Source organism: Nothobranchius furzeri, chromosome 2 (assembly GCF_043380555.1).
Source record: "Nothobranchius furzeri strain GRZ-AD chromosome 2, NfurGRZ-RIMD1, whole genome shotgun sequence".
Lineage (NCBI taxonomy): Eukaryota > Metazoa > Chordata > Actinopteri > Cyprinodontiformes > Nothobranchiidae > Nothobranchius > Nothobranchius furzeri.
This window is the reverse complement of record NC_091742.1, coordinates 81,576,841-81,597,725: the sequence shown is the minus strand read 5'-3', so window position 1 is coordinate 81,597,725 and position 20,885 is coordinate 81,576,841. Positions and strand designations below refer to the sequence as shown.

Sequence of the window (20,885 nt, the reverse complement as noted above, 5' to 3'; positions counted from 1 at the left end):
TCATTGACCTCTGAAAACCAATCAAAATGCAGGACATCATCTGTTATCATGGGATTCAGGGTAAAGAATGAAAAGGTTGTGCAGTCCCACATCTGGTCACCTACGTTGGCTGCAGGAGTCAATTCTCTGAAGACATGCAAAGAGTAGCGCCCCCATGTGGCCATGAGCAGAACGCCAGCCCCTCATGTACCGTATTTCCACTTCAGCACAAAGGTCACCGAAGTTATTAAAATGTGTTTTGTGAAAATAAAAGATGAGTCAAATAGCTGCGAGTGAAATGAGAAATGCTGACTGTTGTGCTCTTAACATTTGTGCCACTTTCTAACGATGCAGCTACCTGCTGGGATTCAGTGAACTGTAGTAATTCATTTGAGGGTTTTTGCCTCATATTTAATTGTCTCGTGACCTATTGGGTAATTCTTATTATGCCATACTGAGAGCCTCTGATTCACAGAAGGGAGGCCGACTTAATGTCCAGGTGGCGAGTAAAAAAAAATGCTAGCATTGTTTGGATACAATTACTTCACAGGTCAAACTTATTTAACTACAGGGTAAACAGTCCACTCCGTCTAAATGTGAAGCTTGTAGTTTCCATGTTGACAAGAGGCTTGTGTTTCACCATAAATGCTTGGGGATGTTTTAGATCTGAAACTCTGTTATTGTAGATGTTGGTCAATTACATTTAGATGCACCATCTGCTTCTTAATAGGGTCACATCAGCCTGTAGATGACAGTTTGCTGCAGCTCCAGTTCTAATGACACCTGGTGCAACAGCACCACCTGGTGGAGACATAGAACATGTCACTTCATTAAATATTATTGTCTCACAAATGTAACAGTTACTCTACCTTAAGTTACTTTTGGTAAAATGTCTTGACACCTTTCATCTCACCCTCCGCGGGTGGTCTCATCCGTCCAAGCTCGAGTCCTCTACCAGAGACCTGGGAGCTTGAGGGTTCTGGAGTATCTTAGCTGTTCCTAGAACTGCTCTTTTCTGGACTGAGATGTCTGATGTTTATCCCGGGATCTGCTTTAGCCACTCCTCCAGTTTGGGGATCACTGCCCCAATGACCACGGGCGCCACCGATGTCTTCACTCTCAAGATCTTCTCTGAGACTCTGGAACGTCTCTAGTTTTCACATGTTCCTTTTTCCTGATGTTACCATCACGTGGTATTGCCATATCAACCACAACAGCTGTCCTCTGTTGTTTGTCCACCACTTTTGTTGTTTGACCATTTTGTCAGTCTGGGTCTGGAAGTCCCACAGGAGGTTGGCTCTCTCCTTCTCTACCACCTTAGGTGGTGCTACCCACTTTGACCTTGGGGCTTCCATTCCGTACTCTGCACAGATGTTTCTGTACATGATGCCAGCTACTTGGTTGTGGCGTTCCTTGTATGCTTTCCCTGCCAGCATCTAACACCCTGCAGTTATGTGGTGGATTGTCTCAGGGGCCTCTCTGCATAGCCTACACCTTGGGTCTTGTCTGGTGTGGTAGATCTTGGCCTCTGTTGCTCTGATGGTCAGGGCCTGTTCCTGTGCAGCCACGATGAGTGCCTCAGTGCTATCCTTCAGACCTGCTCTTTCTAGCCATTGGTAGCATTTCTTGATATCAGCCTCTTCAGTGTTTTGTTTGTTTGTTTATTAAAATCCCCATTAGCCTACTGTTAAAACAGTTGCTATTCTTCCTGGGGTCATAACATCATCCAAAAAAAAAAAAAACATTATTCATGCATCATTACTGGGCTCACAAACAATCCATTTCACTATACAATATAAATCTCCATTATAAGAGCACACCACATTCCCCCAATACAGCACCAAAATAACATACATTTCCCGTAACATGAAACGCAAATTACTCCACACATACTGGACAACAAAACATAAAATTAATAAAACATAAAACTCATCTTCCTCAAACTCGTGTAAAGAGGGTATAAATAAATATCCGCAACCTCCTGCAAAAATCACTCCTTTGTAGCTGACCACTCAAGAATTGTGGTAAACTATTCCTTTCCACCATAGCTCTGTACAATACTGACCTATGAAGAAAATTAGTTCGACTAACTGGCAACAAAAAGCAGCCATCAGCTTGACGTGTAGCATGTTGGTGAACACCTCTAATAAATGTCAACTGATTTAAAAAATGTCTGGTGTCTGTGTATTTACAAAATTCCTAATAAATTTTACAAGTACTTTATTCTACTCCTTACACCCATCCATGCTAGAGCAGTATGCATGTCCTCACAACTCCTTCTAAAAGAACACTTTAAGACTAATCTAGCAGCTTTATTTTGTGCGACCTGTAACTTATTTAAATTAGCTTCCCTAGTAGCAGCCCAAATTACTGCACAATAGTCCAAGTGACACAAAACAATAGCTTCAACTAATACTTTTCTACTTAAATATGGAATACATTTTCTACCATTCCTCACCTTTGCCATGTTCTTTCCCATTTTAATTCAAATCTGTTTCACTTGACTATTCCAACTTAGCGTTTCATCAATTGTAAAACCCAGTAACCTAACTTCTCTAACCTGCTCAATTGGCATTTCCCTTATACATAAATGCAGTACAGGTTCTCTCAACAAATGAGGTGATCCCATCACCATACATTTATCGTAGTCTTCTCCACATTGATAGCTAACTTATTTTCATTAATCCACCCTTCTACTAACCTCATTTCCTTTTCCAAAATAGAATTTAATTCCTCCAGATTCCTTTCCGCTACATATAAAGTCAAATCATCTGCATATAATACAATTGTGGCACACTCTAACATAAATGGAAGGTCATTTGTAAAAATTGAAAATAACAATGGTCCAAGACAACTTCCCTGCAGAACCCCACATCAAAAATTCTTCCTTTGAGAACAACTGCCATTAAACAATACCATAAACCCCCTTCCAGTTAAGTAAATTTCCACCCATTTAATAGCTGGTTCATGAAAACCATATAACCCTAATTTCATCAGTAATAGATTATGATCCACTAGATCAAATGCAGCACTCATATCCAATAATACCATTCCAGTTAGTTTTCTATTATCCATAATTCTCACCGGCCTACTATTTTTCTCAGAAAAATGCTCCTTATTATTTTTTGGAAGAGGAACAATTTTTGCCATTTTCCATTTCCCTGGACATTTATATTCTTCCAAACTCAAATTAATAATGTGAGACACCGGAATTGCAATCTCATCCACCACTAATTGCAATAACTTCACATCCAGTTCATCAGTACCAGCAGGTCTCACCTTCATTTTCTGTATACACTTCTTCACCATATCAGCTGTCACAAATTTAAATGAAAAAGAACACGATTTACTACCCACTATTTTATCTTTAATAATTTTTCCAGTCAAACCCCCTCCTAACCCTACTTTCATATCTTCTTGTAATGTTCGCACCTTATTAATGAAATAATCACTTAAATGATTTGCTATGTCAACAGGTTTACTCAAAAATGAATCTCCAACTTCGAAATGTGCCGGGAATAACTTCGGTTTCCTACCCGTAACCTCATTTAACGTATTCCATAGTTTCTTTCTATCTTCTGTGTATGTGGCACATCCCATGTAGGGGGTTTGTCCTCCCACGATGGTATTTCCAGCATTCACCATTGTCTGAGACGTTCACTGAGCACGTCTGTTGGGGCTTTGTCCTCGATTTACTTATAGATTTTTGGATTTTTCATCCTGGACAGCGGCTCTTACACTCACTAGTCCTCTGCCTCCTTCCTTACGGCTAGTGTACAGTCTCAGGGGGCTGGATTTGGGATGGAACCCTCCCAGCATGGTTAGGAGCTTCCATGAGAACATCTGTGGTCTTTATATATATATATATATATATATATATATATATATATATATATATATATATATATGTAACTAGTAAAGTGTTATGTAGATTGAGTAGCTTCTCAGTCATCTTGAAGGCTTAGTTAGAAACAACTGGAATCTTTTTGTTTTCCTTGAAGTCGTTTCACCTCCGATCCAAGAGGCTTCTCCTGAAACATGGGCTAAGAGTAGAAGGCTTCTAGGGTAGCTTTGTAAAATGAAATGTTTTACTATTTCCAAAGAAATTGTCCAACACTGGCTAATATCTCATAGAAACGTGCACTAAACTTTATCCAGTGGTTTCAGAGAGATTTTGCTAACAACCTACAGAAACAGGCAAAAAACATCAGCGTTCACCTGTCAGATGAAAATAGAGTTGTGCATACATTCATGCCAGTGGCGGATCTAGGATTTTTCTGAGGGTGGGGCCATCAAGGGGCCACAATATTTATAGAGGGGCCACGTACAGTCCAACATACTTGCATACTATTCCCAGTTTTGTATGGTAGATACAGTTTACCCCAACACCATGTTGAAAAACATCAATGCAATTATACATCAATTTTTACTGTACATTGACAAAATACAACCACACACAGCATTTGAGAAATTTTAGCAATATCAGTTCAGAGTACCCACCCTTTTTGGAGTCCCTGGGACGAGTGCTAGATAGTGCTCCATCAGGGGACTCCATTGTCCTGCTGGGGGACTTCAATGCTCACGTGGGCAATGACAGCTTGACCTGGAGGGGTGTGATTGGGAGGAACGGCCCACCTGATCAGAACTCGAGCGGTGTTTTGTTATTGGACTTCTGTGCAAGCCGCAGTTTGGCCATAACGAACACCATGTTCGAACATAAGGATGCCCACCGGTACACTTGGTACCAGGGCAGCCTAGGTCACAGGTCGATGATAGATTTTGTAGTCGTATCATCTGACCTGCGACCGTATGTTTTGGACACCCGAGTGAAGAGAGGGGCGGAGCTGTCAACTGATCACCACCTGGTGGTGAGTTGGATCAGATGGCAAGGGAACATGCCGCGTAGACCTGGCAGACCCAAACGCATAGTGAGGGTCTGCTGGGAACGCCTGGCAGAAGAACCTATCAAGACGGTCTTCAACTCCCACCTCCGGCAGAGCTTTGACCACGTCCCGAGAGCAGTGGGGGACATTGAGTCCGAGTGGGCCTTGTTCCACTCTGCGATTGTCGAGGCGGCTGTTGCTAGCTGTGGTCGTAAGGTGGCCGGTGCCAGTCGTGGTGGCAACCCCCGTACCCGCTGGTGGACACCAGAGGTTCGGGGAGCCGTCAGGCTGAAGAAGGAGGCCTACAGGGCGTGGCTGGTCTGTGGGTCTCCGGAGGCAGCAGACAGGTACCGGATAGCCAAGCGGGGTGCAGCAGTGGCAGTTGCCGAGGCAAAATCTCGGGCGTGGGAGGAGTTTGGTGAGGCCATGGAGAAAGACTATCGATCGGCTCCAAAGAGGTTCTGGCAAACTGTCCGGCGCCTCAGGAGAGGAAGGCAGCAACTCGCTCACACTGTTTACAGTGGGGATGGGGAGCTGCTGACGTCAACTGAGGCTATAGTCGGACGGTGGAAGGAATACTTTGAGGAGCTCCTCAATCCCACCAATGCGCATTCCGAGGAGGAACCAGAGCTGGGAGGCCTGGGGATGGACTGTCCGATCTCGGGGGCAGAAGTTGCTGAGGTAGTCAAACAACTACACAGCGGCGGAGCCCCGGGGGCGGATGAGGTTCGTCCTGGGTATCTCAAGGCTATGGATGTTGTAGGGCTGTCATGGTTGACACGTCTCTACAACATTGCGTGGTCATCGGGGGCAGTTCCTAGGGAGTGGCAGACCGGGGTGGTGGTCCCCATCTTTAAGAAGGGTGACCTGAGGGTGTGTTCCAACTATAGGGGGATCACACTCCTCAGCCTCCCTGGAAAGGTCTACTCCAGGGTACTGGAGAGGAGGGTCCGATCGATAGTTGAATCTCAGATAGAGGAGGAGCAATGTGGTTTTCGTCCTGGCCGTGGAACTGTGGACCAGCTCTATACCCTTGCAAGGGTGATGGAGGGGGCATGGGAGTTTGCCCAACCAATCCACATGTGCTTTGTGGATTTGGAGAAGGCTTATGACCGTGTCCCCAGGGGCACCCTGTGGGGGACGCTCCAGGAGTATGGGGTGGGTGGCTTTCTGTTAAGGGCCATTCAGTCCCTTTACCAGAGGAGCGTGAGTTTGGTCCGCATAGCCGGTAGTAAGTCGGACCTGTTCCCAGTGAGGGTTGGACTCCGCCAGGGCTGCCCTTTGTCACCGGTTCTGTTCATCACATTTATGGACAGAATTTCTAGACGCAGCCGTGGTGTGGAGTGTGTCGAGTTTGGTGGCAGGAGAATCTCGTCTCTGCTTTTTGCGGATGATGTGGTCCTCCTAGCTTCATCCAGCTCTGACCTTCAGCTCTTGCTGGGTAGGTTCGCGGCCGAATGTGAAGCGGCTGGGATGAGGATCAGCACCTCCAAATCTGAGACCATGGTTCTCGACCAGAAAAGGGTGGCTTGCCACCTCCGGGTCGGGGGAGAGGTCCTACCTCAAGTGGAGGAGTTTAAGTATCTCGGGGTCTTGTTCACGAGTGAGGGTAGGAGGGATCGGGAGATCGACAGGCGGATTGGTTCGGCGTCTGCAGTGATGCGGACGCTGAGCCGATCTGTCGTGGGGAAGAGGGAGCTGAGCCAGAAAGCCAGGCTCTCGATTTACCGGTCGATCTACGTCCCAATCCTCACCTATGGTCATGAGCTTTGGGTAATGACCGAAAGAACGAGATCGCGGATACAAGCGGCCGAAATGAGTTTCCTCCGTAGGGTGGCCGGGCTCAGCCTTAGAGATAGGGTGAGGAGCTCGGACATTCGGGATGGACTCGGAGTAGAACCGCTGCTCCTCCGGATCGAAAGGAGCCAGTTGAGGTGGTTTGGGCATCTGGTCAGGATGCCTCCTGGACGCCTCCCTGGGGAGGTGTTTCGGGCATGTCCTGCCGGCAGAAGGCCCCCGGGTCGACCCAGGACACGTTGGAGAAGTTACATCTCCAATCTGGTCCGGGAACGCCTTGGGGTCCTGCCGGAGGAGCTGGTGGACAAGGCCGGGGAGAGGACGGCCTGGAGCTCCCTAGTTGGGATGCTGCCCCCGCGACCCGGACCCGGATAAGCGGAGGAAGACGAGACGAGACGAGACGAGCATTCAATTTATTTTGCAAAGCCACAAATATCAGGTTAAAATATGTTTGTGTGTGAAAAAAACACCAGAAGAATATCACAGGACCCTCTGCTCTTGACTGGGAAATGTCTGGTGGGAAGTCAGTTAAATAAGTCTGAGTCAGTTGCTTATATCTCTCAACATGTAACATTCATGGCATTCAGAATCTGCAAGTGACTGACTGCAAAATTCAATTAAATTTAAAGAGCCTTTACAAAATGAGAAGCACACCACCAGGTCCTACTGGAACAGAACACCGTTCTGATGTCTGCGCAGGATTCTGTGCATCACACTGGAAGATGTCTGAAAACAGCAAATGAGAAATTATCTAACATAAGCCAAATACATACACAAGCATTTATTACTTTCAAAGATCAATGTTTACCATTTGATCCTGCAGGATTAGTATTGATTGGTGACTCTGGTGGCCCAGCAGGATGGAAGGTTGAGTCATTAACTTCACTCTGGTTGTCTGAATTGGAGAGTCTTGTCCCAGTTTGCAGCTAAAATACAAATATATGTCAAACTCCAGCTAAATCCAGCCAAAACTTTGTTTTCTATGAGACCACATTTTTATTTATTTGAAATTGAAGACTTCAAAGATTGGACTATAAAGATGAGATGTGGTAGATGTAGACAAAGAAACCAATACAATTTAAATCCATTATGTTAATGTTATAGTAAACCACATCACCATGAAGCGGAAGAATTCAGTAAACATATGTGCCATTAGTACAAGATAACATCATTTAACAAATTTGAGATAATGGTGATTTTTTTTATTTTTACCTAGAATAATGGCAGGAAAAGTTGGACTAACAAAGGAATATCCAAAACACAAAATCTCTTTGGAAAACTTAACCTTGACCTTAATTAATCAACCAATTAGAAAATTCAGTGTTTCAAACAAGGACTTTTCCCACACAATTTACAATACATCAAAATGTCACAATTTAGGGAAACCTTGAAGGAACTGTGGGAAAGGAAACTTAACTGCAACATTACTGATGATGAATGGAAAGATGCTTTGAGAAACGTAAAATCATTTACTAAAGGGAAGCAACTTTGCCACTAATGATTTGTCACGATTAACAACTTCTATCAATTTAAACAATAATCCTTTATTTTTGGTGCTTGGAATAACTGACCCAATTATTACTGATAAATATAAAAAGCTCAATGCAAATTTTCTGTGCAAGAAAATGACTCCACATTAACTGGATCAGCTCCAAGATAAAATGGGAAAAGGTTATCCTCAATTATAAGCAGAACACACTGGGCAGCATTAGGTCGTTTATAAGTGGTCAGTCCGTCCTGCTGGATAATGTGGTGCAATCATGATCTTTTTACAAAAGATTATGCGATGGCGGTGAAAAGAGAGCTTGGGGGCGGTCTCTGCGCTGCCACGGACTTCAGTTTATCTTGGACATAACTTGCTTTTTATTGCGATCAAAGCCACACTCATTAAGCTTTTTTAACAAGCCGCTCCAGAAGGTGTCTGTCCCCGTGCAGTCTCTGGTGATCTGAGCTTCAACTCTTACGGAGAGGCTCCCCGGCCATCATCTCAGCTGATTCTGTTTAGAAAAGCCAAACTTACGGCCCATGTTTACTTTCATTTTTAATATAGTTGCCGGCCGGAGCTCGGCAACTGCCCACGTGATCATGATACCCCCTTCTGTTGCGCCAAGTTGTAATATGCATTCACAAGTCCGGCGTTGCGGTGATATTAGTATCAACCGTGGCAGCACGAATGCCACAAAATTCCCGCAACACCATGCCGCCACGGCGCGTTTATATTACACGTACGCTGATTTCCCAGCATGGTATGTCCTACAAGAGGCTGTCTCTCGTGTTTATCTGACATGACTGTTGCACAATAAAGATTATATTCTTTCTGACCTGATAAAGGGGGAATGGAGGTCCCTTGCCCTGTTCCAGCCTCTGGTCTACTGCCTCCTGCTGCTCTCTCTCTGATTTCTCCATGCTCGTTCTCACCAGCTGACACACTCACTCTCTTGGGAAAAAACTGCAGAATTCCCGCCTGTATCTGACCCTTTCTTTTCATGTTCTCTATCAGACAGTGCCAACTATTAACACACGAAATGCGGATTACAAAAGAAGTACATGGATTAGCAAGGGCTAACGTTTTTTCACAAGCCCTTTTTAACATTACCTTTAACTAATGTCGGCATTGCTTTCCATTGGACTTATTGTCAGACTTGACTTACATGGCAACTGTGAGTAAGCAGTGATTCGTGACTTACCAACAAACTCCTCATAACGTGGACTCTCATCAGATCCGATGTCGGTTGAAAAGTTCTCCCTTCTTGGAAATCTTTCAAATCTTCTTCTGTTGGATTTCACACAATATTTTGCTCCTTAGCGCCACACGGCCACTAGTGTTTGGACTCGGAATTGCATCCACCTATAATCTCATCACCGCACAAAGGACAGATGAGTGACAGGACAGGGGCACTACAGGGGCCAATCATATTTCAGCAGGGGCCAGTGCCCCTGTGGCCCCGCCCCTAGAACCGCCAATGATTCATGCTACCATGTAAAACCTGTTTAGACCTTAAAACCATGAACTAACATGTTCCATGTAACCTAAGATGTAGCTTTTTAAAGCAAGTTTATTCCAAAACAACATCTGTAGAAAGTGGCATTTAGAGTAAGCTGCTATAAATAAATGAACGGGTGAGCCGTTTCCCTCCTCTGTGTAATCAGTGTGCTGTTAAAGGTAAAACATGACGCTCCCGTTGAGATAATTCAGTGTAAGGCTGAGCCAGGTCAGCCCTCCTTCATTAACATCCCTGTACAGGAGCATCAGTGTGCTCCCTGGTGGCTGCCTCAGACTGAGTGGGCGAGACAGACAGACAGAGAGAGAGAGAGAGAGAGAGAGAGAGAGAGAGAGAGAGAGAGAGAGAGAGAGAGAGAGAGAGAGAGAGAGAGAGAGAGAGAGAGAGAGCAGCGCGCTCCTGTTGCCCATAATAAACCTCCCCGCTGCACTCGTTCCATCCTCCTTCTGTTACTGGAGAGCTGAGCACTTCTCTCTGTCTCTGTGAGCCTGCAGCCTCGCTCAGTCCTGGAGCTGTTTCATCTGATTGACAAGTCTCTCTCTCTCTCTTACTCTCTCTCTCTCTCCCCCACACACACACACGGCAGCTCACTTTTGCTTGTGACTGCCTGAAGACCTGGACGCAGAGAGAAGACCGAAGTCCACTTCTGTTGCACAACTCCATCCACACACGCTTCCAACATGAGTGAGGTGAGTGCAGCACAAATTAGATCTGTTAATTATTACTATTGTCTTTATTAATAATAGCTGTAGCAGTGGGAGACTTATTCCTGACTTATTCTGCACGCCGCCTGTGGTCAGTTTCCCACCTCGCTGGGTGGTAACTTATCGCCTATCAGTCAACAGTTCCTCCTCAGCATCTTGCTCCATCCTCACCCCCCAGCTCCAAGCCCAACCCCCCCAGGACAAAGCAACAACCCCGAAGGCGTGGCTGAAGCCTCAGAACAAAATGTTTTAGCGCAGGGCTCTCGACTCCTGCTTGGCTGTGGTCCCGACTCTGACAGAAACACTGCAGCAGTGACACCAGCTCACAGCGCCACTGGGCTCTGTGGTCATCTGGTGGGAAAAGCTTGTGGGAAACCCTTTATGAAATTTAAATCCAACTCATTCAACCACTTTTTAGGGGGTAAAGTTGCTTTTTTTATTATCTTTAAAAAATTCCTCTTCAGTTTTATTGCTTATCAGTTCATTAAAATCCTGCAGCGTGAAGTCTTCTCCTGCAGCACCACTGCACAAATCTGTCCCAAACTTGCTGCACTCTGTTATTATGCATCCTTTATCCTTGCATAATAAAGTGCTTAGTGAGGCATGAATCACTGCAGGCATCAAAAGTATGCTTGCTTTCTCTTATGCAAGATGTGGTCCGTAAACTTTTTAGTGCGGTTCCTTTTGAGATGCTCCTGCAACGCAACCCCGTGTCCTCTGGGATAGAAAATCTCGGTGTCTGTACAAGATCTGCTCGGGTGCAAAATCGGCTCGGGGTCCTTCGACTGCCGATGACGTCAAAGTACGGCAAACCCACTCGGACAAAATACACTACACATCTATACTGTTGGAAAGAATTTAGCAGTTTCATTATTAAAATAATGTTTCTTAAGACATAAGTTTGTGTTTATAATGGTATTTGTAAAATAAAACACTATATTTTATTCTTAATGTTGAACTCCTCTTTGAGCACATCCCTTGAAGGATCATAGGTATTAGCAACACCTGTGAAACTGTATTTGCAGGAAAGTAGTGTGTCCCGTTTATTGAAGTATTTTGTGTTTAGTTTTTGACGTCTTGTCCATGCGTAGTTCAGTTACGCTCATAGCTGCTAGCCAAAACTCTGGAGTTAAAAGTTTTCTGGCTTTACTAAAATACCTGTCTGTACTTATTTGATTGATGGTAGTTTTACTTTCTATTAGACTCCAAATGTAATCATTTGGCACATTTCTAATTCATAATTTGTAATAATGTAATCGGTGATATTAGCATTAGCATTTCTAAGGGTTTTTCCATGTATATTAGCATTGCGCTAACCACTCGCTGCCAAATTGCAGCCTTTGCGATTAGAAAATCTCCTTTTGTCACATCGCAATTTAATTGCAAATGCAGTTAATCGTTCAGCCCTAATATACATGCAGCTCAATGCTAAAAGTGTATTTTCAAAGAGGTAATGATGGATTTCTTTGTAAAAGTTGTCCATCTTTCCAACAGAAAGATTTGCCTGGACCAACGTAACGTGATTATGTAATTCTGTAAGGTTCAGGTTCAGCCAATCAACTACTTAGACGTCATCGGCAGTCGACGGACCCCGAGCCAATTTTGCACCCGAGCAGATCTTGTACCGACACCGGCCTTTAGCCTGACTCAGAAAAGAACGCATCATTGCTGGAAGACCTTCAACCTCAGCCTGATTAAAGACCGTAAAAATCAGCCTGATTAAAGAGATCTCAGTGTCATATGAGGAGGTGCAGAGACAAATTCATCAATTCCACCTTGATAAAAATAGCCTCCCTGTGGAGTGATTATTTCCTGTCTTTTCTTTTTCCACCACAGAAGTAGAGCATGCCCCCTCAGGGAATGCCTGTTCACCACATGTTCTGTCTTCCTACTGTACGGTCCCCGCTGTTCGCTCCTCGGCCCAGCGCAGATGGGATGTGTCGCTGTTATCTGATGTGCAGCGGTTGATGCCTTCGCTGCACATGGGGGGGAGAATTCCAAACGTAAATACGAGGCAATGGATAGGGCATCTGCTGGTGATCTCTGCAGATCTTTCAAGAAGTCCCCGTGGTGTGGAAAAAAACCTGCTTCCTGCATGTGAGCGGAGTGCTAAGTTTGAGTCAGGCAGGGCTGATGAGTTTTTAACGCCTGTGGCAGAAGCGAGCAAGAGGGGTTCAGGTTTTCTGCCTGCGTGTTTGGGATTGGGAATTGGAAGGTTTAAAGCTGACAGTTAATTCAAACATAAAGATAAAAAAGGCAGGAAAATCAAAAGTATGTTTTTGTTCTTCCTTCTTTCAGTTTTAAGTTAAAATGTGATTGGAAATAAATGCAAATAAAGCAAAAATGTTACTTCTTTTGACTGTTGTACGAAATAAGGCCTGGTTTATACGTCTCCATCAGCTCAGGGGTGGAGTCGCACACGTGCAATAACTCAGACATTTTTAGACATTTAGACTTCTCCTGGGGAGTGTTGCAATGCACTTCCCCTCCAGGACAACAGAGGGCGTAGCACCTTTCTGGAGGGATTCTGCCACCATTGCAGTCATGTCTCTGGTCCACGTGTGAATTTGTATTCTGAAAATTTATTTCAGAGACTTTTTAGCATGGACCAATTCGTCCCTCATTCTCCTCCACCTCTCCATGCAGTCACCACCTCCAAACCCACGTTTCTCATAATGTCTTTACGTGAATTTAAAGTCTGCTGTACAACTTTGTGCTCTTTCAGTCACGGGTTTATAAATCGTCGGACGTCGGTGACTTGTTCTTAGATCTGCTCCATGTCTACCACTTGATATCTTTGGCACTCGTCTTAGTTACTTTTTTTAATGGTGGTGCTTTACCAGAAGGGTTGTACCGACCAATCACAGGCACACCCTCTCTGTAGCTTTTAACGTTAAACAGGCAAGTCTCTGTGAGCTTCTGCTGGAGCATTTGGGTTGACGGATGATGGTGCTGCGTCGCTCCGCAATTTAGATTTTGTCAATTGTAAGGGCGATCCGGTTTGGCAATGCCTTGAACTCACTCTCAGGGAAGGTTTCACTCCATCAGGGTCCATTCTGGTCTCTAATCCTGTTGGTGGTGCTCACGCAGGGTCTCAAGGTGTTGTCCTTCAAAGAAAGGTGTCTGGTTTGTAGTCTTTAGCATTTCGTTTGGGGATAGGATGTGGTCCAAGTTGGTGTCTTCAGGCCGTTCCCCTAATGTGTGTATCTTAATTCCTCATCCATCAAGTTGTAGGAAAGCCTCCTCAGAGGTTTTGGTCCGTATTGTCGCGACAGCATCACACAGTTATTACCATGATGTGAATTCTCTGCTCCACCACATCACAAAGGTTCTGGACTGGACTGAGGTCTGGTGACTGTGGAGCTCGTTGGAGAACAGATAACTCATGGTCTTGTTCAAGAAACCAGTTGGAGATGATCAGAGCTTTGTGACATGGTGTATTCTCCCACTGGAAGTAGCCATCAGAAGATGGGTCCATGTGGTCATAAAGGGATGGACATGATCAGCAGCAACACTCAAGTAGGCTTAAGAGGTCCAAAGTGGGCAAATAACATCACCCCCCCCCCCCCACACACACACACACACACACACACCAAATTCAGAAGCATGTGAATGTTGCTACTGAAATCAAGACTAAAGCATGTTCTAGTCTATTATGTTCAAGTTCTGCTGCACCTGTGTGATTTCCAGCCTCAGTTTCCTGCTCTTAGCAGACAGGAGTGACATTTTGGCCGCTTTGGCTGGAATGTAGACAGACCAGTAATCTGAGAGCTATGCCTGTTGACCCAGCTCAGCTTCACAGCAACAGACAGGAGTAATACCGTCATTACTGCAGACAAAGCCCCAACCTGTCCATACATCTCCTGTTCCGTCTACCATCACTCACAAGCAAGACGCAGAGACTCACTCCCAACCCAACTATGAATGTTTACCTGGAATTAGTTATTTGATGTGATAAAATTGACAGAAATAGATGTTCAGTGTTGGGTGGCCAGCGTAGGTTTAACACCAACCATGACCTCATGCATTAAACTGCAGTCACTATAAGATCCCTGTTAATAAGCACTGGCCAATAAGTCAATAAACATTTCCTGGTTGGTTATCCTGGTTGTCGGTGAGCTGGTTGGATGCACCTCCCGTGCCGTACTGACAGACTGCCTCCTCAAGCTGAAATCCTGTCATCCACTACCTCATTTCCTCTTCTTTTTAGGGGCTTCTATTCATCCTTCTGTCTCTTGTTGCCTTCATTTTTGTCTGATTCACTCTTCAGAAACCAAACTGCATTCTCCTTAGCAACAGCAAGAGAACTCAAAGCAGGGTATTAACACTCACATGTGCACATCCGGGAGCTGACATATGCACAGCATGAAGAAAGCAGAAGGGAGAAGAAACAGCAGAGGGGGGGAGGTTGGCAATTAATTTTTTTTTCCTTTTGGGGGGGGGGTTGGAATATGCAGGGATGGAAATGAGTTTGGGAATGTTATGTAATTTATGTTTGGCAGTGGTTCCACTTCTGACAGCTGTTTGTTGGATTTTCTTTGATCCCCTCTTGCTCTGAAAAGCGGGACAGCATTAAGGAGTAAAACATGCTGTTTTAATAGTTTTATAAAATAAGGTTGGTAATCCATCAGTGACTTCATATAGAGCAGAGCTCACACACGCTGTGAAGGAAAGGTAGATTTCCCTTTATGCTTGTAAGCATCACTTAGCTGGCTCCTCCATCCTCCACAAATGCCACCCTGTTCTCAGCGAGTTGGCGGGTGGGGGTGGGGGGGGGGGGTAATTACCAGGGTCTGATGTGTCACAGAGGCCAATCATAAACTTTTTAAGTAAATCCGAGAAAACGCCAGTCCTTGCGTTTCTCTTTCCAGTCTGTCCCTCCATCGCTCTCCATCTGTCACTCCCTTTTTCCTTGTTTCCACTTTGCTTCCCACCCCCGCTTTCCCTCCGACTGAGGTTGCACAGCATCAGGCACGTCTGAAAATCATTGGCTTTCCCCTACCCCTTCATGGAGGTATAATCCTTTTATTTCTGTCTATAAATACGTTTCTGCTGAGCTTTTAGAGGCTTTCCGATGCCTCTTTTCCTTTTCCCTCTCTGACAGCAAGTGGAGTGCTAAACCCTACGCATGTGTTCAGCTTAAGAAATGTTCTGTATTTGTGATCGGAGCGGAGACACCATTGAGAGCTGAGCAGGGGGGAAAAAATGACACCATCCAAGAAAAGCCTGCTATGTGCTGTCATTCTAGGTATTGTAGCACCTATTGCATCCTGATATTGTTCCACCACCAAACCATCCTTCTCCAGTTCACTGAGGGCTCAGACTGGACTGCTCATGTTTGAATGGCAGGGATGTTGGGTTTCATTCATAAATTACCACTGAAAGGTCAAACCGGCTACTGAATTTTCTCCTTTTACCAGCAGAACTAACTTATCTTCGTCATGTGATGGATATCACCAAAGGATGAAATGATTTTAAAAGAGGAAACACATTTTTTTTTTACTTGCATCAGAAGCTAAAAGTGGAAATAACAGGATGTGATTAATCAACCTACCAAGCAATGGCCCAACCAACCAACAAACAAAACAACCAAAGAACCAACCAACCAACCAATCAACCCCCAAAAATAAAAAAAATAAAACACACACACAACTGATTAAACTAATGAACCAAATACCCAATTAAAAAACAACCCACCAAGAAATTGCCCAACCAGCCAACAATCCAGCCAGAAAACAAACAAAACAAATATCTTTCTAACAAACCAACAAGCCACAAACCAGCCAGTTAACTATCCATAAAGCTAACCTATTAACACACCTGCAGAAAAAATAATCAGCTGACCAATTATCTAAATGACAAACCAACTAAATCTTCAACCAAGTTTTTTAGCTATTAATCAACTGGCCCAATGAGCAACAGAAAGAAGCAAACTGAGCTGTAACATCTAGTTGTATTTTTACCCTACAACCAGAGTTTTAATCAAACCCTTTTTAACTCTAATGAATTACAGTGACTATTAGGAAAACACTATTAGAGCTGTGTTGACAAATATTAAAGTTGCAATAGCATCTACAGAACAAGCTAGCTTTTAAATGCTAACGCAGTCATGGAACACTCACTCCTGTCGGCTATCATCCCCGGGCCACTTCGGCCAAAACCGGAAACCTTCTTTGCAGAGGAAACACCACACACTATTTTCTAGGTCCAAACATCTTTTGCTGTTGGACTCTGATAGTCTGTCCTAAAGTTAGAGTGGTAGCAGCTGGCTGTTTCTCCTTCTCTGATATTACCGAGCAGAGAACATCTCACACCAGTGGTGTTCTATTGCTAAAAACGAGAGTGTGACTGGAGGACCCATGGGCATGCGTTGGATAGTTTTGTGTATACTGTCCAACAGCTCTAGAAGAAGAAACGTCTTCTAATTAAAGGTCCTGTGTTTCGTACCGACTGGGCAACACATCAGTAAATGGAGCTAATGGGACCTTCTAAGTAAGCCTAAGTAATTTTAGAGGAGGTCAAAAGTTTTTGGTTAGCAACATTACACAAACTATCCGGTTTCACTAGGTGGGAAAAAAACAGTAGAGCTACAAACGAAAGCGATCAGCCTGAAAACCAGATGAGGTGTCACAAAATCTGAAAAGGTCACGTTCATGTAGGCGTGAAGACTGCATGTTTGGTGACATTTCAGGAACTGCTGTTAGATGTGTCGATGTGCTCATAAAAATAAAATCCCTGGTATTTACGGTAAGTGAACGTTTTAGGGTTCGGTGTATTTACGAAGATACCTAAAGGCTTCCATCTTTCTGGTGTATGCTTTCAGCAAAGAAAGGCTAACCTAGCGATAAGGTATACAGTGTTTTCATATGAAGAAGAATTTCACAGAGAAAGAAAACTGCTCCAGCAAATGCTATTAATACAAGGCTCCATCAAATAAATCCAACCTTTATTCCCCCTAATCCACCCAACAGGAGTCCCAGCTATTTCTGAGTCCCTCTTACACCACACAGACCCCACCCACACACTTATATAAAGCCATTAACTAGCTTCTTGCTATTTTTAGCGGGGCAGGTACAGTGTGTTTCAGCATGAGATGAGATTGTTACAGCAAGCAGGGGATCTGCGCTTTAAAAGTGGTCAAAGGAAACGTGATGGTGGCCTAATCCACCGGGGATTTTCTTACTTTCAAATTACTGTTCAACCATTATTCTAAGGCACAGTATTGATTTTGCAGCCAGATTTAGAGGTTTATAGGTGCACACACACTCAGCACTGGTTCAGTCTGTGTCCAAACACACGTTTAATAATGCAGTAAATCTAGAAAGAAGCTTTTCTGAGCTTTGCATTTGTCATACCTGGTTTAAATTGGTCCAGCTGGATTCTACGAACATCAGAGGGCATCATGTCTCAAAGCACACCTCTAGTTCGAGTGTAATTTCATTTTAACTTGCAGCCCGTCACTGTTCATTAGAATAAAAAACCCTAAACCTGGACTTTGAACGGGGACAACTCCAGTCTGATCCACTTAACATAGAGTGAGAGCAAGTTTGAGCAGATGTTTGGTTTACACACTCTGCATAACCACACATCTGGCTGCATGCACGGCAAAAACACGGACCGTTAGCTGAGTACACTCAGAGGATGGGGGTGGGGGTACAGTGTGAGATGAGACGGAAACAACAACAACTGGGTGGGAAGAAAATTGAAGGGTAGACTGCAGGAGATGTGACAGGAGAGGAGATAAAAACAGGGAAGAGTCTGCCCAGGCTGCTCGCCTTAATACTACAGGGTGCACAAAAAATAAGGCTAGCTAACAGTACCTTACGTAAGAGAAGAGGGGGCAACAGAAACAAAAAAAGCAGGCGCACAAGCGATGCATAATTACATGAAGAAAGCCCCAGATGAAGACAGCTTGGGCAGGTTTTTCTGGGCATAAATAAGGACGCTTCCTTCAGACTTATGGCCTCTGGAGGAAGCGGTAATGAATCCTATATGTTAGCTTTTTCTGACATGCAATTATTGCTTCCCTCCTGCGCTAGTTAGCATCTTTACAGTGCTCATTTGTCTTTAGGGCAGGTTTACCAACAGTTATCTAATGTTATCTCCACGTAGAGGTAGAGCTGTTGTTTTCACACACAGATGACACAACTACCTCATCGTCAGTGATGTTTTTTAGATTTTTGGAAGCTCACACTGAAATACACAAAATTATTAAGCAAAGTAAAACAGGACAAATTAACCACCTGGTTGACTTCAACATTATGCTGGTGACATTTTTATTAACCCACTGCTGAAAGGTAAAAACAGGTGATAATGGTTTTGTCCCTTTGTGTGTTCATTGACCAAATAGCTCATAATTTAGTGAATCACACAGAATGTGATGGCTGGATTACATCCACAACAGGGGATCTCTTAAGCCGGGCGTACGCTGTGTGACTTTTTCACTTTTTTGAGCCGATTTTCCACTCGTGCGTGAGAATCCACGAGATCGGGGCGAGTTTTGCGCCGAGCGTTGTGTAGTATACAGGGAGTTACGAGAGGCAATTAACACCACGTGACCAGCTACCGATCAGCAGTCGTGAGCTCGCACAAACTTCTGGCGTGTTTAATATTTTGCTCATCCCTCGTGAGGGTATCGCACTGTTGAAGTGGCGCTGCGAGCAGCTGCCACCCAAAAATTATCAGAACCGCTCACGGCGCATGCGCAATCCTGCATAAACACCGCCCGCCCGCTATTTCCCTAATAACACACGTTGTTCGTTTTAATTTCTACATGTTTTTTTACTCACAAAGATTGTCAAGAAAGCGTGTTTGTCGTGTTCATGTCAAATTAAACTGATCACAAAACACAGATTTACTTTCTTTATTTCGTTTTCCTCATCCAACCCCATAAATCCCTGTGTGTCCTCCTGCAGCACTCCCGAAGGACAACAGGCAAAACAAGACAAAAAAGTCTGACGTGTTGTGTAAAAACTGCTATTTTTAGCACATTTTTAGGGCCGACGTGTTGCTACCAGACGTACAGTGTGAGCAGTCAGGTCGCATCCGAGAACTGGGACGTACAGTGTGAGCACATGACTCGTGAGATCTGCCCTGCGAGGAAGTCGTACAGTTTGAGCTGAAGCTGAGTGCTACGAGTGAAAAAGTCGCACAGTGTACGCCCGGCTTTACAGTCAACCCCATTCAAGATGGCTACTGCAGCTAATCATCATTAGTAAGTAAATAAATGTTATTTATATAGCACTTATAACCGACATAGAATCACAAAGTGCTTCACATAGATCAAAATAAAATAAAACAGACATAAAATCACAATGATCTCAAAACAAAAATAGATTAACATCAGAAAAAATAAAGTCATAAAACTGTAAAATTTCATAAATAGATGAAAGATTACAAATTTGAGTTAAAAATAAGAAAATAAAAGATTTTGGTAAACTTTGCAAATCTCAACATCTCAGTTTTATAGATCCTTAAGCACTAAAATTACCCTTCATGTCACTCAGACCCCCACCACCCTCTGTGGCCAGAATACCACATTTGCAACTTCAGAGTGTCGTTCTGGTCTGTTGGACTTACCTGGAGCTGGAGTCTACTTTCAGCACATTTCCTGCATGTTTTAGATCATGAACACAGCTTATGTGTTTTATTTAGTGACGAATCACTCCTGTAGACACTAATGAAGGCTGTGGAGATGTTTCGGCTGTTAGATTAAGGTGTTAAAAAGACAAAGGCACACCGAGGAGATATGTTTCACTTTCGGTTCTACTAAACAGACACTAAGGGGTATTATGTTATGTTTTTTATGTTTTTATGTGCTTAGCAGACGCTTTTTCCCAAAGCGACTTACAATTTTTATTTTTTTTAACCTATAGGGCATGTTGTGATCTGTGGGGGAAACCGGAGTACCCGGAGAAAACCCACGCATGCATGGGGAGAACACGCAACTCCACGCAGAAAGGCGAGTTTTGAACCTGCGACCTTCGTGCTGCGAGGCAACAGTGCTAACCACTGCGCCACCATGCATGTATTAAAAGCAAGTCAAAACTGCCAAATGTGTGTTTAAAGCTAACCCACGCCAAATATTCTCAACACAAATCGGGATATTGGTAACAGATCATACAGATTGTTGTATTGGTTTTTCAGAAGACTGAACCCTCTCGAGACCTCCTGGGGGAGGTGCTTCAAGCAGATACTACTGGCAGGAGGACCCCAGGTTTACCCAGGGCATACTGAAGGGCAAGGGCGTAATTTTCACTTAAGAGGGGGGGGGGGGGGGGGGGCGCGCACGGGGGGGGGGGGGGGGGTTGTATCTTTACAGTATGTTATAATGGGAAACCGGCTTCAACACAAACGGTTGTTTTCTGCTTGGTCCTAGAGCTCAACCAGTGTCAATTTAATATAGCATAATATTGTTTTTGGATGGTAAAAAGTGCAGGGGTCAAAACTTGACTTTGGAAAAAGTGGGGGGGACATGTCCCCCCTGTCCCCCCCAAAAAAATTACGTCCATGCTGAAGGG

At 44.2% G+C, this 20,885-nt stretch overlaps 1 long non-coding RNA gene across 1 annotated transcript; it reads right to left on the bottom strand.

The window, feature by feature from the left end:
- Positions 1–6,935: 6,935 nt before the first annotated feature.
- LOC139066401 (uncharacterized) lies at positions 6,936–9,618 on the bottom strand. The gene is made up of 3 exons (XR_011519293.1): positions 9,347–9,618; positions 7,468–7,585; positions 6,936–7,385 (listed from the first exon to the last, which is right to left on the bottom strand). It is a non-coding gene; the product is annotated as an uncharacterized lncRNA (long non-coding RNA).
- Positions 9,619–20,885: the final 11,267 nt, after the last annotated feature.